We start from the raw sequence: 18,480 nt of genomic DNA, 5'->3' as shown, positions 1-18,480 counted from the left end.
CACCAGGTTTTTGTAAAATATTAGATCAATTCTTTGATGATTTCACACACACACACACACACACACACACACACACACACACACACACACACTACAGATGCTATATGTATATACTTTATGCTATTCACTACACCTTCTGTTATCCCCTTCCAACCTTTCCCATCTCTCCCAGGTTCCCTACCTTTCCCAATACCAGATTCATGAGTTTTGGTTTTATTGTGTTCCATTTATTTTTAACCAAAGCCTTCTGTGTGACCATTGGGTTGGGACTGTCCAGTGGAACCTAGTGAGGTTACTAGTGTGTATACAACTAAAGGCAATAACTCTTCTGTTCCCTGAATCCATCCATAGGAAAGAGTTTAACAGTGAGGGGTAGGGCCCTCCTGAGATTCTTCCTCATCCTTGCCTGGCTATTGATGGGACCATTCTTTTGAAGACCTTGTACAGTCATTCATAGTGGTTGAGAGCTTGTGATTGCAATGGCTGTGTCCTTATTTTTTGGCTCTCATGGCATCTTCTGCAATGTTCCCTACACCTTGGCGGAGTTGAGGGCTGAGCACTCAATTGTCACTTATTCTCAGCACCTTGTGCTGCTCTATGTCTCTGACTTCATTAAGTTCACTGCAAAGAGAGGGTTCTCTGATTAAGTGTTGTCTATGGGTAAAAACATGTATATTTAGAAGGTTGTTTGACATTATGCTATTTAGATAAACAAAAGAACTAAGTTATCCCTAAGACTTATGGTCCTCTCAACCATGGGCTTTTGAATACACTTTAGTACCAGGCATTGAATCCCTTTTGTGGATTGGACTTCAAATCCAATCACAGAATGGTTGGTCACCCCCATAACTCTTGCCACTATTGCATAAATGATCATCTGCCAAGACACTGTTTATTTATTTTTGACAATCATATATTTACTTAATACTGATCTGTTGATTGAATAACTATTATAAGTCACAAATGGAGCTGTTTTAAGTGATCAAGTGTAAATTAAAGGCTCAAATTCTATTTCTTGTTTCTTTTATCTTGCAAGTGTTAAGCTAATGGAACTAAATCAAGAAAATACCTACTAATTAGGACTTTTCTTCAGCAAAACTAAAACTAAGAAGCTTAAATAAGGTCTCAGCTTACATCATTACCCGTCTCCTGAAACACATCTAGAGTGATAAAGAAATGAAAAAGAAGACAATAAAAAACTTTTTAGTACTTATCACCACATCTGCTGCCTAGCTGCCTTGCTGCCTTGCGTGCCCAGCCCCACTCTCCCCAGCAGTTAACTGACAGGAGGCTGTCTGGGGACATGAAGGAGAAGAGTGCAGAGAGTCAGGGAAAGCAATGAGCAGGAGCAGCCTGCCTCTGCAAGATGGGTCAAGGGCCCTGCCTGGTGGTTCTGCAGCTTGAGAAAAAGCCCAGGAAAGAGAAACTGTGAGTAAGGTGTTTTTTTTTTTTTTTTTTTTTTTTTTTTTTCCATCATAAACAAGAGCAAAGACTGACGGTGCAGTTAGGCTGTTCTCTATGGGGAAGTGTGATGAGTGAAAATTGAGCTCAAGTCTCCCCATCCTTCCTTTGATACCTCTTCTTCCATTCCCCCAGTTAGCCACTCTTCTGCCCCTGTGATAAGATATGCTGACAAAAAGCAAGTTATGGAAGTTTTGGTTTATGTTCCAGAGGGGATCTAGCTTATCATGATGGGGAACTCATGGCAGCAAGTGTGTAAGGCCAGCCTGGCATCCAGGATGCAGACTGACGACATTACACGTGCACACAGGAAGCAGAGAAAGAGAACAGGAAGTGGGGCCATGCTATGACACCTCCAAGCCCACTACTGTGACATCTTTCTTTCAGCAAGGCTCCACATCCTAAAAGTTCCATAATCTCCCCAAACCATGTTATCAACTGGGTACAGAGTGTTCAAATCCACAAGGCTATGGAAGACATTTCATATTCAAACCACAACACCAGGGAAATGAAAATTAGACAAAATTATGGTCTTCCTTTGGCCAGAAACTGATGCTGTCAGGGAGACGGAATCTTCTTACCATCACATATCAATACACCTCTTAGAAACTTTGAAATTAGAAAAATTAGATACAAGCCAAAGCCCTCCCTAACCCCACCACTAGTAACTGAACCTACAAACCTCAGTTCCTTCTGAAAAAAAAAATATTGAGTATCCTTTAGTAAAACAATTGGGACTAGAAAGAAAAATCTGTTTCACCTTAAACTTGTTGAAGGGATTTCACTGTAAAGATGATATTGGTGCCTACCTAGTCATGGTGATAGGCCTGCCTCGAAATGCTTGCATTATTCCTTGAGTACTAGCACCATCATATACTGGGATAATATCACCACTCCCGGTGCTATGGCTAAGGTACTTTGGAGGTCAAGGGCATACCTAGCTCAGCCCTGTTGACTGTGACCTACATGTTTCCAGCCTCTTCTCTGGTATCTGTGGCTTGCTCTTATTGAAATGAGTCTCTTATTTAAGGATACAGTTCTTCAGTCTTGAGAGATCTGTAAAAGAGATGGGCATTTCTGCACTTTCTAACATAATAGATCAGCCAAAGAGGGAAGCTGTGGCTCTAACAAATCTGTACACAAGTCAATAAGGATAGGAATGCCTACGACCTCCTTTGAAAGAAAATAACCTGTTGTCTCCCTGCTCCCTACCCACATGCCTGGAGATGCCCTCTCTATGATCTGTATTAACTGCAGTTGTACTGTTTATTCAGCCCACCTAATTAAAAACATTATTTTTGTAGCAAGTGCTTATTTCATGTCATTATTGCTTCATTGGTGATACCTTGTTTTCACTATGGGTTTAAACTATTTTCCACTTTTGTTGGAATTTATTAAAGTCTAAGATCCTATATTAACTGTATTTGTATTTTTAGTTTCTTCTGTTGTGTCTGGGAAAAGGTTGACTTTCAATAAATGTATTGTATGCCTAGACACGTGGATGAAATATTAGCTGTGCCAATGAGCCTTATAGTTGGATTAGGGCATCAAAACATAGATGTTAAAGATTAATAAGTACCTCCTTCCAACTCTGAGAGGAATATGGAAGGATCTTTGCAAATCATGATTTATGGAACAAAATGTCAGTTCTAACACATGGTTGTTTCCCCCTTCTGAAATGGGGTGTCTAACAATCCTTGTTGACCAAGCAACTGCCCAGATCCACTCTGTGCACAGCCGTAGGAGACAGGTAGTTGGATGGGATTGCTGAAGAAGGGGAGGGTAGCATATTTAATGAAATTCACCACCATTCATGGCACTGCAGAAGATGTGGAGAAACAGCATCAACTGCTTTGAGATGAAAAGTTTTAAAGGAATTATCTGACTATGAGAGTGTTTTAAGAATATCTTTATCAATTCAATTTGTTATGTTTTCCCATTTTCGTGAAGTACCTCTGTGCTCTATCATAAAAATCTGTGCCTAAATAAGTCTAAAATAGCTCTTTCAATAAGTAGAAAATAAAACTCTGAGTGAGAGTAGAGTGTTATGTAAATTTTACTGACAGCATTTTTCTTAGCAATCCATAAAACAATTGTAATTCTTATAGTCAATAACATTCATAGCCTGTAAAATATGGGTACTTGCTATAAAATTAGTATGTCCCCCCTTTGTTTCAGAAACAAATGGGATTGGTGAATTACAAAGTTTATCCTTTTTACTGAAGTATGAACACATGAAATCTGCTTGTACCTTCTCAAGAAAGATGAGTCTCACATTGCTGTAATAAAATACTGATGCCTTGAAACTCTGGAAATATTTCTCTGTCCAAACCAAGTCTTTTTTTTTTTTTTTTTTGCTTAATGTTGCTGCTAAGTATGAGAGATAGGCCTACCCAGGGAAGCCATATAAAAACAGTCCACATATACATATGTTTTATAACATTGCTAATCATTTCTGTCTTAACATATTTCCTACCCCTATACCCCAAAGAAGCAAAAACAAAACAAAACTGGGGGACCAGAGCCCCTGTCCCCATTCATGCTAAGTTTATCGAGCACACAGAGATTGATTATTTTAAAAAGCCATGATTAAGACTTATCAGAATGGAAACCAATCCTGATACATCCAAAAGGCCTAAAGCATATATAATGAGTGCCATCCCCTACAGTGACTTTTCATCTTCCCACCTACCACATACTTTGCAAATTCTCTTTCCTCTGAAGCAGGGAGGAGGGCAGAATCAGAGCGATATTAATGGTTTCCTTTGCCCACTGCTGTGAAATGATCCTCTTGTACACTGTAAAGATTTGTCACTAAAATTGGTTTAACGAAACATTGATTGGCTGGTAGCCAGGCTGGAATTATAGGCAGGACAAGCAAGCTAAGAGAATAATGGGAAGAAGAAGGGCAGAGTCAGAGAGATGCCAGTTAGCCACCAAGAAAGCAGGATATGTAGAAAATGAGGTAACAAGCCATGAGTCTTGTGGCAAATCATAGATAAGAAATATGTGTTAATTTAAATATAAGAGTTATGTAGTAACAAGCGTGAGCTATCTACTGAACATTTATAATTTATATTAAGTCTCTGAGACAGTTATTTGGGAAGTGGCTACTGGTTATTTGGGAGGAGATGGTCGGGACTAGAAAACTCCACCTATAGCCCATGTTCCACAGGTGGTCTTGGGTGTAAGATAATGGCCTGGTTGTTTCTCACTCTGTCTCTATCTCTGTTTCTGCCTCTGTCTGTCTGTCTCTCTCTCTCCCTCCCTCCCTCTCCCACAACCAACATAAGCTAGAGCTCTCTGAGGAGAAGGAAACAAACTACAAATATCCCCATAAGATTGATCTGGAAGTATGATTTTGGGGGCATTTTCCTAATTAATGATTTATGAAGGAGGACCCAGGCCATTGTGGGTGGTGCCACCCCTTGAATTTATGAGAAAGCAGGCTGAGTAAGCCATGGAGAGCAAGCTAGTAAGTAGCACCCCTCCATGGACCCCTGATTCAGTTTCTGACTCCAGGCTCCTGCCTTGAGTTCTTGCCTGACTTCCTTTAGTGATCGAGTTGTGACCTGAATGTTGTGAGCTGAAATAACATCCCCCCACCCGGGTTGTTTTGGGTCACAGTGTTTTAGCACAGCAACAGAAACTCTAACTAAGACAGGCAAGTAAGGTGCCCTAGTTCCTGCCCATGCAAACAGAGGAAAGATGTGACTACAAGAGTAAATGAAAGGCTCCCTCCTGTGTGCATGCCCCCAGTAAGCAATTTTAGAGAGCCCTGTAGTTCTCAGCACTATCGTTTAAGCTTTTGCCTTTTCAGATTCTCTATGTAGATTGCAAAATGCCAATTTACTGCCTTTTTTTGGAAGTTGTCTCTGAAAATACTCTCTCCACTCTACCTAACACTTAATAAAACCCTGGTATCCAAAGGAGGTAGGGGCCCTTCTCTAAATTTCATGTATGTTCCAAGAAGCAAAAGAGATATTTGTTGTTGTTGGAGAGGGAAGCATTGGAGTCCAAACAATGAAAGCAAGAAAGGGAGAAGAGGAGGAGGGGGAGTAGAAAGAGGAGGAGGAGGAGGAGGAGGAGCAGGACAAGGGGGAGGAGGAGGATCTGAGTCCCAGAGCTCAAAATCCCCTCCAACCAATGTAGACCCTACAGTGATAAAAGCCTGTCCTAGCCCCACACAAATCCACTTTTCTGTTTTAAAGAGAAGCTTCTACATATGCCACTAAAAATTTAACTACTACATCTGTTTTCTTAAAACGTGGGCTTTCATTGGAAGAGGTGGGACGCCACCCTGGATAGGTTATGTGTGGTGTGGCTGCTGCTGTGAGCAAAGGGAAGGGCGTGTGGACACCGTGAGGTAGTGTCTCGTCTAAAGGAAATGAAATACTGCATGCAGCAGGCTTATTAAAGGCTTCGTGTTTTAAAAATCCACAGCAAAGGCAAGCACTAGGAAGCAGACCGCTTCCTCTTTCGCTGGCCATGTTAACTTTATAGTTGGAAACACGAATGCAATTCTGGCATGTCCGTGAATTGGGGGGGTGGGGTGGAGATAGTGAAGCATGAAGCCAGGTTTTATTGAAAAAACATGGGAAAGAACAAAGCTTATCAGGGCAGCAGTCTGCCTGTAACGAAGTGCAGCTTTCTGTCTGGGGCCTCACAGACTACTCACAGCTAAGATAAATAAAACATAAAGGGGCAGAGGGGCCATCAGGAGCCTGGGCTCCCCTGCTTAGCTGGCCCCTTAAGATGTGACTACAGAAATTTCCTCAAGGTATCTCAGGACATCATAGGCCCAGAAGCACAGAAATTATATGGCTTACTGTGTTCCCCAAACTCCACATTCAAAATTTAGCCAAGTTTAGTTTTTCAATTGAAAAAATGTGGGTTGGTGAGCTGGCTCAGTGGATAAAGGAACTTGTTGCCAAACTTGATGACCTGAGTTCAATCCCCAGAACCTATGTATGGTAGAAGGAGAGAAACAACTTGTGTAAGTTGTTTTCTGACCTCCACATGCATGCTATGGCATTCATACATGCATACACACAAACACAATTGAATTAAAAGCTTAAAAATATGTTTATAATCCTTGAATCGATACTTCATGTGTATGATCTAACACTTGATGTGCCAATGACATACTTTGAAGCATACATCTGTCTTTCCCATTTCCTGCCTCTGCGCCTACTCCTCCCCTTAGGCAGGCCTGGTCACCTTTCCAACATTCTATGGTGAACAGCAGCAGGCTACAAAACAAACTCCTGCTTCATATGGGCCTCTTTATTCCTTAAATGAAGTCTGATTTAAAAGGAAAAGTTGTGAATTTAGTGAAATGAGTACATTTTAAACAACCTCTTGAAATGAATTTCTAGATTGAATTAGATGCTTTTTACATATTAGCCTATCAGTAATGATTCATAACTTAAACAGGATTTCCTGAAGTAGAGATGTATTCACAAAGTGCATAGTGAGTGAATGAATCCCAGGGAGAGATCCACTCCTACTGTGCATGGGATAAGTCATCCATCAGTAGATCGTCTTCCCATCTCACTTCGTTACCTCCTTATGTACTCTCTTTGGTATGCATCATTCCAGTTTTTCCTTAAAGATGCTATTTAGTCACAGATGGCAAAAATGATGCTTTTTCAAATGGGTTAATAAAAATCAAGTCATTACCTTTGGCCATCCATGGCTGGACATCCAAAAGACCCAAAGAAGCAGTTTCTATATAAAGAGCACTTGGCAAGGATCAGGAGGTTCTGATGGTTACTTCCACCCTTGTTAGCATTTGGATCTCAACCATGCCTGTAAATATCTCTGGACTCCCATTTGCTTCCTCTGTAATGTGAGAGGAAGATCTCAGTGATTTTCTGCCTAAGCATTCTGTTTTACTCCTGACTCTTTCCAGAGCTTTTCCCATGTGAGCCAATTCCTAAAGTCAATACAGCAAGTCCCTCTACCATAAGTCAGAATTAAAAAGCTGAGCATGGTCAAGTCGTAGGTTGCAAGCATTCCTTTATTTCTTGACAGAACAGCTAAATGATAGAAATCAGAGCTGCAAGTTTGAGAAAATAGCTGATATGAAATTACCCTTTAGAAGTGAGCTTTATTAGGAGAGAAAGCCCAGACCATAGGCCCTGATTGGATCTTGGGGTGGGAGCACATAGGAGGGATATCAGAGGCAGCATGATGGGGCCTTGATGTGGGAGAACATTATAGATATCATGAGAACATGAGGAGATATAACTTAAATTGAAAGAATAGGAAAGACAGCCACCATGGATATCATGACAGGTAACTGGGCTTTCAGAGAAATCCCCTAAAAAGGAATATTCTGGCACTTGGGCTTTTTGAGGGATGGGGTTGCTTTTTTTTCTCACAGACTTCTATATGCTCACAGTAGGGGTTGTTAGTTCTTTGTCTCAAGAGACAAACTGCAGGGAGAGGTGGCCTGATTTCTCCAGGCTTCAGGTCTAGTCTCTAAGAGAGATGAGCATTTGAAGTGGCAGGCCCATATCCAATAAAGAAGTGTTTCACCCAGTGCTACCTCCTGGTTGCTTTGATTAACTGAACAGGCCTTTTAAGTGTCGGTGGGTCTAAAGTCTCTTTCTGAATATGTGACCAGTCTTCTTGGAGCAGATGCATGCAGATCACTGGACATACCCAAGCTCCTGTGTCACTAAAACCCAGGAGAGGAAGAAATGCAGTAGCTCCTTCCAGGCCAGCTCTCCCCACCAACCAGACTGAAATTTGGATGCTGCTGCTGAGCTGAACTAAGAAAAGAAGGCACAGTGAGCAGAGAGGAATGAGAGACACATGAATATGTCTTTCCTGGAATTAAGGCAAGATCAGGAACCCCACACCTAGTATTTCAGAAGGAATGAACGAAGATGTCTCAGTCAAATATTAGGCAACACATTTTACATCTTTGTAACAATCATGGGTAACTGAGTATGTGCTTCATCCAACAAGTTGGCATCAAGGGCAAGTTAGGTCCAATTTACTCTTCTATGTGCCAGAAATATAACAATAAAAAGACCCTACCACAACTGTACATGAAAAAGCAAAACAAAAACAAACAAAAGAACAACAACAACTCGATTCTGTCTGCACGGACCACACATTCTAACTTTCTCCCTTTGCTTTCCATCAGGATCTTGACTGGCTCTGTCCTGTAAACATGAAGGTGTTAGTATCCTACTCAGCTCTTCCTACTCAGCAACTGAAAAGAATAAGCTACAAACCTACCCGACAACTTGTGTGAACATTAAGACAAGTATACTAAGAGAAAGATACAAGATATAAGGAGTATATACTATACAACCAAATTTAGTTGCTAAGGTTTATAAACAGGAGAACGTGTGATGGAAATCATTACTGAGGCAGAAGGCCATTGTAGAGGATCACTCTCTGGGTGACAGAAATAACATACATATTGGTCTGTACGGTGATACAATGTGTGTCCATCACTGTGTCTGTATACCTCAATTTAAAAGAAAGAATGAGAGGTTAAAAAATCCCCTTTGAATTTCAATGCTTCTGGTCACTGATTTCTAACATACACTATGACACATTTTTGTGACAGTCTAATTCTTGTTCCCTTGAAGTCACATTTGATCCTTCCTGGAAGCTTGGGGACTTTCTTTAATCTTCTGTTTTGAAATTACATAAAGATGCTCCTTCAGTTCAATGACTTGTGTCTATTTAATCCTTGGGGTATTTTCTATTAATTTTTAAAAGAATTTTCACCCTGTTGTGATTTGAACTATAGCCTCTTCTTCAAAAGTTTTTGGAATCCTGGCCCCCAGTATCTGTGCATATGATCCTTTTGGAAACAGGGTCTGTACAAATGATGAAGCTGAGTGTGGCCTCTAATCCATGAAGACTGTGTCCTTATAACAAAGAGAGACCTAGACGTAGAAACAGGCATAAGCTGATAGCATGGCTGAGAAGAGGGCAGGAGTTAGGGTGACGCCTCCCCAAGCCACAGGGTAGGAAAGAAAACAATCCACCCTAAGCGACAAGAAATCCAGGGACAATCTCCCACAGCCCTCCGGAGGAAACAAGGCCGTCTGCACACTGACTTTGTATTTCATACCTATGAGTTAGGTCCTGCAGCCCGTGGAGCTCTGCTCTGCTAGGCTGGCATATAGCACACACTGGTTTTTATTAAGACCCACTTTTCTTGGACCCTCGTTAGTTAGAGGGTGATACCACAAAGCAAGCCTCTATGCCCAATGCATCTTTCAATTTTATGTTCTTATATCTTTCTGTATTTTTTTTTTAGTTTTCCTGTTTTATCTTCAAGTAATTATTCTTCGTTTGTAGGCTCTCTTGTTCTGTGCTCCCATGTCACAGCAATTTGATTTTGTTTTGTGGGTTGAATGCATTTTCAAATCTCTTTGAGGGTGCTGGAGGAATTTGGAAAGTCCTCCTCTATTTCCTTAATTATGCCTATTTTCTCTAGTATTCATGCTCTTTCTCTTTCATACGACTTGTTTTTCTCATGTGTTTGTGTCTCCTTTGAGAATCCATGTAAAATGAAGAAAGTATATGAGCTCCTTCTTCTGATGGGTAGGAAGGGGGTTTTCCCCCACTTGTTTTCTCCTTGACTGAGAAGTGTACCTGGCAGGCTGTGCAGAAGGGTGGGGTGAATTCAAAGACTAGTTACACGGCTGATGAGTTGAATGCTACCAAATGCCACCATGAGGGAAAAATGTTCCCTGAGGAGTCAAAAGATTTTTAAAAGAGGTTATGACTTTTCCTGATTTGTTCAAAATATTTAAGGAAGGGTCCTGGAAATCATGTTCTAATGGGGTAAAATCATGTTCTAAATAGGGCAGTTAGTATTTACAGTGCTCCACATTTTACCTCTTTACTCACTCCTATGCTTCATCAGTCCTGGGACTCTTAGCCCTGATGTGCTTGTGAGTGTGCTACCCACTGCAGACTCTCAGAGAATTTTTCTGGGCTACGCCTTTTACATCCATTTGTCTCTAGATCTCTTTCTTAGTTACAGTTCCTATTGCTATAAAAGGACATCATGGCCAGGTGACTTACAGAACAGAGAGTTCATTGGGCTTACAGTTTTAGAAGGAGATCCCATGACCATCAAGGCAGGGAGCATGGCAGCAGGTGGACAGGCATGGCGCTGGAGCAGTAGCTGAGTCCTCCCAACCTTATCCACAAGTAGGAGGCAGAGAGAGAGAGAGAGAGAGAGAGAGAGAGAGAGAGAGAGAGAGAGAGAGAGAGAGAGAGAGAGAGAGCGCGAGCAATTAACTGGGAATCTTGTTGGCTTTTGAAACCTCAAAGCCCACCTCCAGTAATACACCTCCTCCCAAGGCTATACTGGTAATCCTTCCCTAACAGTTTTACCACTGGAAGCCAAGTATTCAAACATATGAGACCATTGGGGCCGTTCTCATTCAGACCATCATAACCTCCAGCCACTTCTTACCTTTTAGTTTATTGGACTCTCACTTACTGGTGTGCTCATCTTTATTCTCGTTCTACTCATAAAAATAGCTTTTATTAGCATTTCAATGCAGCCTGTAGCTGAACACACATGTTCTATCAATCTTTAATTAAGATGCATGCTCTTTTCCTTTAAATTTATTTTTATTTTTCTAATTTAAAAATATAAATCATTCTACTTAGATAAAGCTTTTAAGTATACATAAATTAAGATTATGACCAAATTGAACATTTTAGGGTACTAACAGTCCTCTTATTGCAACTGATTTCCAAATCTACTCTGTCACCATCTTTGCATGCCGTTGTTACCTCTTTACCTCACATGCACCAGTCCAAGCCTATTCTCTACTGCCCTGGTCTCCGTGAACATTCCTTGTTTGAATGAACAGTTCTGTTTCTTCAGGTTCTCTGCATAGTTACACAGACCGAGCACTTCTCACACAGCTTCCAAGTCCTCAAGTCTTCTCCGTCCTTTCTGTCTTATCCCGATTGACAAAGAACTTTCCCATTTAGTTCAGTTCACACTTGGGAAATGTATGGGAACATATGAAACAGCTGCATTCCTGATAGAAGGGTGTAGGAATCTCCTCTCTGCTTCAGCAACAGTGTTCTCTTTGCACAGATGAGCAGTCATTCCTTAACTAAATAGGAACACTGTGCTGATTAAACATTCAGAAGAAAGAAAATGTATTTGTCACGTGGAAGAACTTAAACACCTCTTTTTAAAGGACTGACTGCAAAATGCATATATTCATAAAGTTAAAATTAGTTTCAAGTCCAGCAGACCAATTCCAATCTCTCCTAGTCTGCAGCCATTCTGCTGAAGTCTCTACCAGACTTGCTCTCTTTTCTGTATGCAGATGTGACATTTCAAGTGCATATCACATCTCCGTGTTCATGGTAGATAAACACAGGGCCTTCTAACAACTGAAATTATTGGGTAGGAACTATCCACTCATGATGTATTTTTATTGTCATATTGACACAGAATATCCAAAAAAGCATCATAAAGAAGTTTCTTCTGGCTCACAGTTTGAAGGTAGGAAAGTCACAGTAGCAAGAAGCTGAGCCATCTGGTCATGTTGCCTCTTTAGTCAGGAAACAGAGTAGTAAAGGAACGAAGCTCACTTCCTCCTTTTAATTTAGTCCAGGAGTTATGGTAGGTCTTGCAGTCTCAGCCTAATCTAGAGAACTCCTCACAGACATATACAGAGATTTGTCTCTAAGGCGATTCTATGTCCTATCAAATTGAAAATCAGCAAAAAGCACCATCTACCCCCTTCAAGTGCCACTGTCTGTGTGCTTTTAGTGCTTGTCTTAGTCAGGGTTCTCTGGAGGAACCTAATGAATAGAATGAACACCCCTCAGGTGCGCACACACATGCACGCGCGCGCGCACACACACACACACACACACACAAAGGTGATTTATTAGAATGTGAACAGCTTATAGACTGTGGTTCCGCTAGTCCAACAATGGCTGTCTACCAATAGAAGTTTCAAGAATCCCGTAGTTGTTCAGTCCACAAGACTGGATGTCCCACCTGGTCTTCAGTGCACACCAGAATCCTGAAGAAGTAGGTTCTAATGTCAGGACTTGTTATTGAGAGCAAGAGCATGCAGGCAAAAAGAGAGCGCGTGTCCCTTTCCCATGTTCTTTATCCAGGCTACTGGAAGAAGGCATGGCCCAGATTAAAGGTGGTTCTTCCTACCTCAAAAGATTCAGATTAAAAGTTAGTCTTCCTACATCTAATGATTTAATTAAGAAAAAAAATCCCCTCACAGGTGTACCCAGCCACTTGGATTTTAGTTAATTCCAGATGTAGCTAAGTTGACAACTGAGAATAGCCGTCACAAAGCTGAGCTGTTGTTTGCGATTTTAGTCATAGCTGTAAATACACAAAACCACCATTAGGCTGAGCTCTGGATAAACTTCACTTAAGAACTGAATTAAGTCTTTGCTTCTTTCGATGATAATTCTATCTTTACTGATGCATACTTATATAGATTACTCTTAGATATTTGAGAAGTTCCACTTACTATGGTTTTGTAGGCTCAGTACAACATGAATCACATTAAACTGATTCGAATGCAGCTCTGAAGTCTGTTGCAGTTGGATGTTGGAGGTAGAAAAGGGGTAGTGACTGGCAGAATGGAGGTATTTCTGTCCAGTCAAGTTTTTATGTTAAACAGAAAAGCAACTACAGGTGGTGCCTCATGCCTGTTGGATCACTGCCAGCAATTCACAGGTAGATGCCACAGGGAAAAAACAAACGTAGCATATGGAGAACCTCCTCATGGTCCACCTTAATGTCCAGGAATCTCTACACTTTGCCAAGTGGCTGCACCAGTTCACACTCCCACATGAATACGGATCCCTCTTTCCCGGCATCTTCACCAGTATATCTTGCTATTTTTGGGTTTTGATGATGATGGCCTTTCTGACTGGGAACAGATAGAATTTAAAGAAGTTTTAATTTGCATTTCACTGATGGCTAGGGATGCTGAATACATCTTAAAGTGTTTATTAGCCATTTGTATTTTTTATTTTGAGAATTCTTTGTTCAGATTTGTAGCCCAACTTTTAGAATTGGGTTATTTGTATTCTTCGTGTTTTGCTTCTTTTGAGTTCTTTATATATTGAAAATATTAATCCTCTGTTGGATTAATCTGGTGAAGATTTTCCTCCATTGTGTGGGCTGCTTCTTTACTTGATTGAATGTTTTCTTTGTTTCATAGAAGCTTCTAGTTTCATGAGGTACCATTTCTCAACTGCAGGCCTTATTTTCTGGGCATTCAGAATCTTATTTAGGAAGTCTGTGCACAGCCTAAATGCTGCAGCATACTCCCTACATTCTCTCCCATAACGACAGAGACTGGAACTTTGATCCAATTTGAGTTCATTCTTGTGCAAGCTGAGGTATAAAGTTATAGTTTCATTCTGTGCATGAACATCCAATTTCCCTAAAAATATTAGTTGAAGATGCTATGTACTTTGGGCATATTTATCAAAACCAAATGTCTATAATTGTAAGGATTTAAACCTAGGTCTTCTACTCTGTTCTTCTGACCTATGTGCCTGTCTTGTGTCAGGACCACGTTTTTATCACTATAGTTCTATAGTACAATCTGAAAATGGGTATGAAAGTACCTGAAGCATTGTTATTTTTTGCTTAGGATTATCCAGTTATTGTCCATCTAGGCATACTGAAGACTCTATATTCTACTACAGAGATAACTTGCTCATCTGTGTTCACCACTCTGTTCACAACAGCTAGAAAATGAAATTAGCCTAGATGCTTATGAGCTGAAAATGGAAATATAAATGTGGCACACATACACATGGAAATTTCCTCTTCTCCGATGAAAAATGAAATTTGAAGGTAAATGGATAAAGCCGGGAAAATTACATTGAGTGAGGGGACCCAGGCACAGAAAGACAAACACCACATGTTCTCCCTCATATGTAAATCCTAACTTCGTGAAATCAATTTAGAGTACTCATAGACACCAAGAAGCTAGGAGAGACCATTGGGAGAGGGGTGCCTTAAGGAATGGGGGATAGTGATAAGTAAGCAACAAGGAAGCAGAGAAGGAGGCTAGGTGTGGAAAGGTTTACACAGGGATGAGGCAAGAGTATAAAGGAGATGAGAGGCTGTATAGAATGGTTAACCAAAATGAAAGGGTATGAAAAAGCCACATGGAAAAACTATTATCTTGTAAACAAATTTTTGTTTATATTTGCTTATTTTGCTAGTCAGGGAGGCCCCCAAGTTTCCCCAAAGAATGTAAATTTGCCATTCCTACTGGAACTAGACGATAAGAGCCTACGGCTGAAGGCATCACAGACCTTGGGTGCATGATATAGAGAAATGACCAGGAACAGAGCTGAAGGCTCCATCCTTGTCTGATACCTTTCACAGTATCAGGGCATGAGATAAAGGTTACAGGGAGAGAAAAAGGACCAATGGTCTTATCTAGCTCTGAATCTTACAATCTTGAAACCAATCTAGGCCAGATGTGCTGGCTCGTACAATAGAGGCACTCTGTCATGGGCATAAGCAAATACTCTCTAATTGGATCTAATTGTACCCTTCCCCAGAGAGGAATCCATGCATTTAACTGCAAACCTGGTTTAAAAAAAAAAATCAATGACAGTCCAGATCATAGTCCCTGGATGGGGGCATAAAGGTGGGACTAAATACTGTTATTTAGTTACATCGACCAAGTTTCAAACTGCCTTCTAAATACTTATATTTACAGCCACAGACAACTGCTACTTTTAACCTTAATCAGAGAAGCTACATTTTCTGTGAATGGTGGTGAATGCAGAAACTCATGGATATAAGGTGCCAAGAATAAGTGGCAGATGAGGGCTCAACCTTAAACAAGATTATGTTTATATCATAGCTTCTAAGGTTTAGGGAATACAGAGGAGGATGGTATGGAAAGAATATAAGATACGGATGATTGGAAGAAGGGCTGCAAAATGCCATCATCAGGGAGAGAGAGATACAACCATTGAAACAATGGACTCACGGCAGCTTCAGATGCCTGACTAGGTCTTTATATGAATGGACCTGCCAATAGGCATAGATGAAGGAAGGGCTCAGGGGGCCCTAGCTTTCACTGCTAAGCTATTTGCTACTGATAGATTCAGGGAGAGAGGAAATCATTGTCTTCAGTTATGTACCCACTACCCACCAGGCTTCAAAGGATAGTTTCAATCCAATGGCCACACAGATGGCCCTGGTTAAATTCAATGTGTCACAGAAGAAAACCAAAAGTCAATAACCAGGCAAGAGGACTGATAGGAATTGTAGGGGAGATTGGTAGGGATGGAAGGGAGGGGTGTGTGTGTGTGTGTGTGTGATCAGAATTGTCAAATAACATAACCAATTGAAAAAGGAATCTTCATCATAATAAATACATGAAATAGGAAAGCCAGAACATGTCCTATCACAGAAAAAAAAATCTTCATTGCCTAAGGTGAGTTTGTAAAATGATAGATTTCCTCCAGGAATTTAAATTTTGATTTACTTACAAAGTTAGCTTTGTATGTAGCTTTCAGTTCATTCATTCAGTCACCAAACATGTTTATTGATAACTCTTACAGCCACAGCTTCCAGGCACACCGATTCATTCAGAACAACAAATCTGGAAGAAGTTCTGACACAACACGGTTCCCTTTGTTGTCACTTACAAAAGTGGCGGAGCTTCAGCTCTGCCTCCGAGTTGGCTGTGGGTGGCCACTGGTGCCTCAGCTTCCTGACGGCGGCAGTGTGACAGAGATTGTATCTTCATGCTGTGTGACTCCTCAGCTTCCAGACAGCTTCACAAATCTGGACGGCCTGATGAACATCAGAAATACCGAAACCCACAGTTGTTTGTCCACTGTATATCAGTATAATGAAATCAGCTGGCTTCTGTTAGGATGTGATGAGCGAAAACTAAATGCTTTCTGTCTACCGTGTATTGGATTTCTGAGACAGCGGAAAGGAAGACAATCTATGTAGAATATAACTCCAGAACTGTCAGATATGCCCTCAAAATCCCAGAGGGACACATCCCCGCAAAATTAATAATAATAACCTTCCCGGCTTTTCTGTGGAAATAAAACCCACCTGTTATTGTAGATAAGGAAAAAATTAACATTAATCCTTGTGAGACTTTAACGTTGAGAAGAGTGCAGGTCTAGAGATTATGATCCAGGACCAGACCACTGACTCTGAATCCTGACGCTGCCTTTTCAAGCACATCTTCTATGTGACAAGCTATTTGACCTTGCTGTAACTCCAGAATTTTTTAAAATCTGTAGATTGATGATGAATATAACACTTTTTGTGTATGTATTCTCTAGATTAAATGAGTTAGCACAAAGTAATCCTGAGGGCGGGCATAGCCTAAGTACAACTTCAGTATTTGCTTCTGTTATTATGATAAATGTCTGCTTTTTACATTAATAGTCACAGCCAATCCCCTAGGCTGCTAATAGACACTTATATATATTTTAATTGATGTAAATGAAAATAGATTTCAGTGGAGAAAAGACATTTTCAAATACACAGCCAATAATTGGTTGAGTTGGAATTCCTCAGGATCTGTCTAATTTCTTCTTCTTCTTCTTCTTCTTCTTCTTCTTCTTCTTCTTCTTCTTCTTCTTCTTCTTAACAGAAGTAGCTTTTATTTATTTCCATGTTTCTCAAATTAAGCTGGCTGAGTTGGTTGTTTTGAGGGAATTAGTCAAAAAGACCAAATCCCATACCCTCATCTGATTCCTCCAACTCTTCCTTGGCTTCAGCCTTGGCTGGGGCTGCAGCGGCAGTGGTGGCGGGAGCCACAGGGGCAGCAGCCATGAATGCAGATGGATTAGCCAAGAAAGCCTTGACCTTTTCAACAAGTGGGAAGGTGTACTCAGTCTCCACAGACAAAGCCAGAACCCTCTTGTACCTACTGATGATAGAATGTGGCACTGAGGTAACAGTCGGGAACCAATCTGCTAACACTGGCAACATTTCAGATGCCCTCTAGGAAGCGGGAGTGCAGAGTCTGCTCTGAGATGTCAAGCACTTCCGGGTTATAAATGCTGCCATTGTCAAACACCTGCTGGATGATCAACCCGAAGGAGAAGGGGGAGTGTGGCTTCACAGGCACCTACTTTGTCTCCAGTTTTTGTAAGCAGCACATCACTCAGAATTTCAGTGGTGCCCCTGGAGATTTTAGTGGTGATGGATAAAGCCTGGAAGAAGGAGGTCTTCTCAGGCCCCAGACCACTGTTCTGGGCTGGCACAGTGACCTCACACAGGGCGAAGGCACCAGCACCGGCAGCAGCCGGCACCTTATTGGCCAGCAGCATGTCCCTAATCTCAGTGAGGTCCTCCTTGGTGAACACAAAGCCCGCATTACCCCGGATATGAGGCAACAACAGTTTCTCCAGAGCTCAGTTGTTCTCCAGGTGCCCCCCAATGGCCTTGTGCATCATGGTGTTCTTGCCCATCAGCACCACAGCCTTCCCTCGCAGGGACATGCGGATCTGCTGCATCTGCTTGGAGCCCACATTGTCTGCTCCCACAATGAAGCATTTTGGGTAATCATCCAAAAGTTGGGTGATCTTAAGGAAGTAGTTGGACTTCCAGGTCTCTCTGTCTTCCCTGGGCATCACGGCGGTGCATCAGGGATTGCCACGCAGGGTTTAAAGATGATGTCACTCTAATGAGGACAACTGGCGAGAGAAGGGGGATCTGTCTAATTTCAAGCCAGTTCTCATTCTAAGCAGTTAACAAGCTAACTAGCTGACTAACTTCTTCACTCGCTGTCCGATAATAAGATACTGGCCAGACTCGGAAGCTACCTCAAACCTCTTGTTTTAGCTTTGGGGATGAACAGCTAGTTCAGTCAGCTAATGTGATACCACTGGCTCTGCAGGGAAGCTGAGCACAGAAGGGGACCAGAGGGCCCTGGTCCCACAAGTTTCTCTTCTGTATCATCAGAGAGGCTCCCTGCAGCAGTTTCCAATCAGGGTATGCAGTTTCCTTTCTTT

At 41.4% G+C, this 18,480-nt stretch overlaps 1 pseudogene; it reads right to left on the bottom strand.

Moving 5' to 3' along the window:
- Positions 1-17,107: 17,107 nt before the first annotated feature.
- Positions 17,108-18,152, bottom strand: LOC131896911 (large ribosomal subunit protein uL10-like; annotated as a pseudogene).
- Positions 18,153-18,480: the final 328 nt, after the last annotated feature.

Source organism: Peromyscus eremicus, chromosome 1, assembly GCF_949786415.1.
Source record: "Peromyscus eremicus chromosome 1, PerEre_H2_v1, whole genome shotgun sequence".
In the NCBI taxonomy this organism is placed as follows: domain Eukaryota; kingdom Metazoa; phylum Chordata; class Mammalia; order Rodentia; family Cricetidae; genus Peromyscus; species Peromyscus eremicus.
The sequence above is the reverse complement of the archived record's forward strand: the minus strand, read 5'-3'. Positions and strand labels throughout refer to the sequence as shown.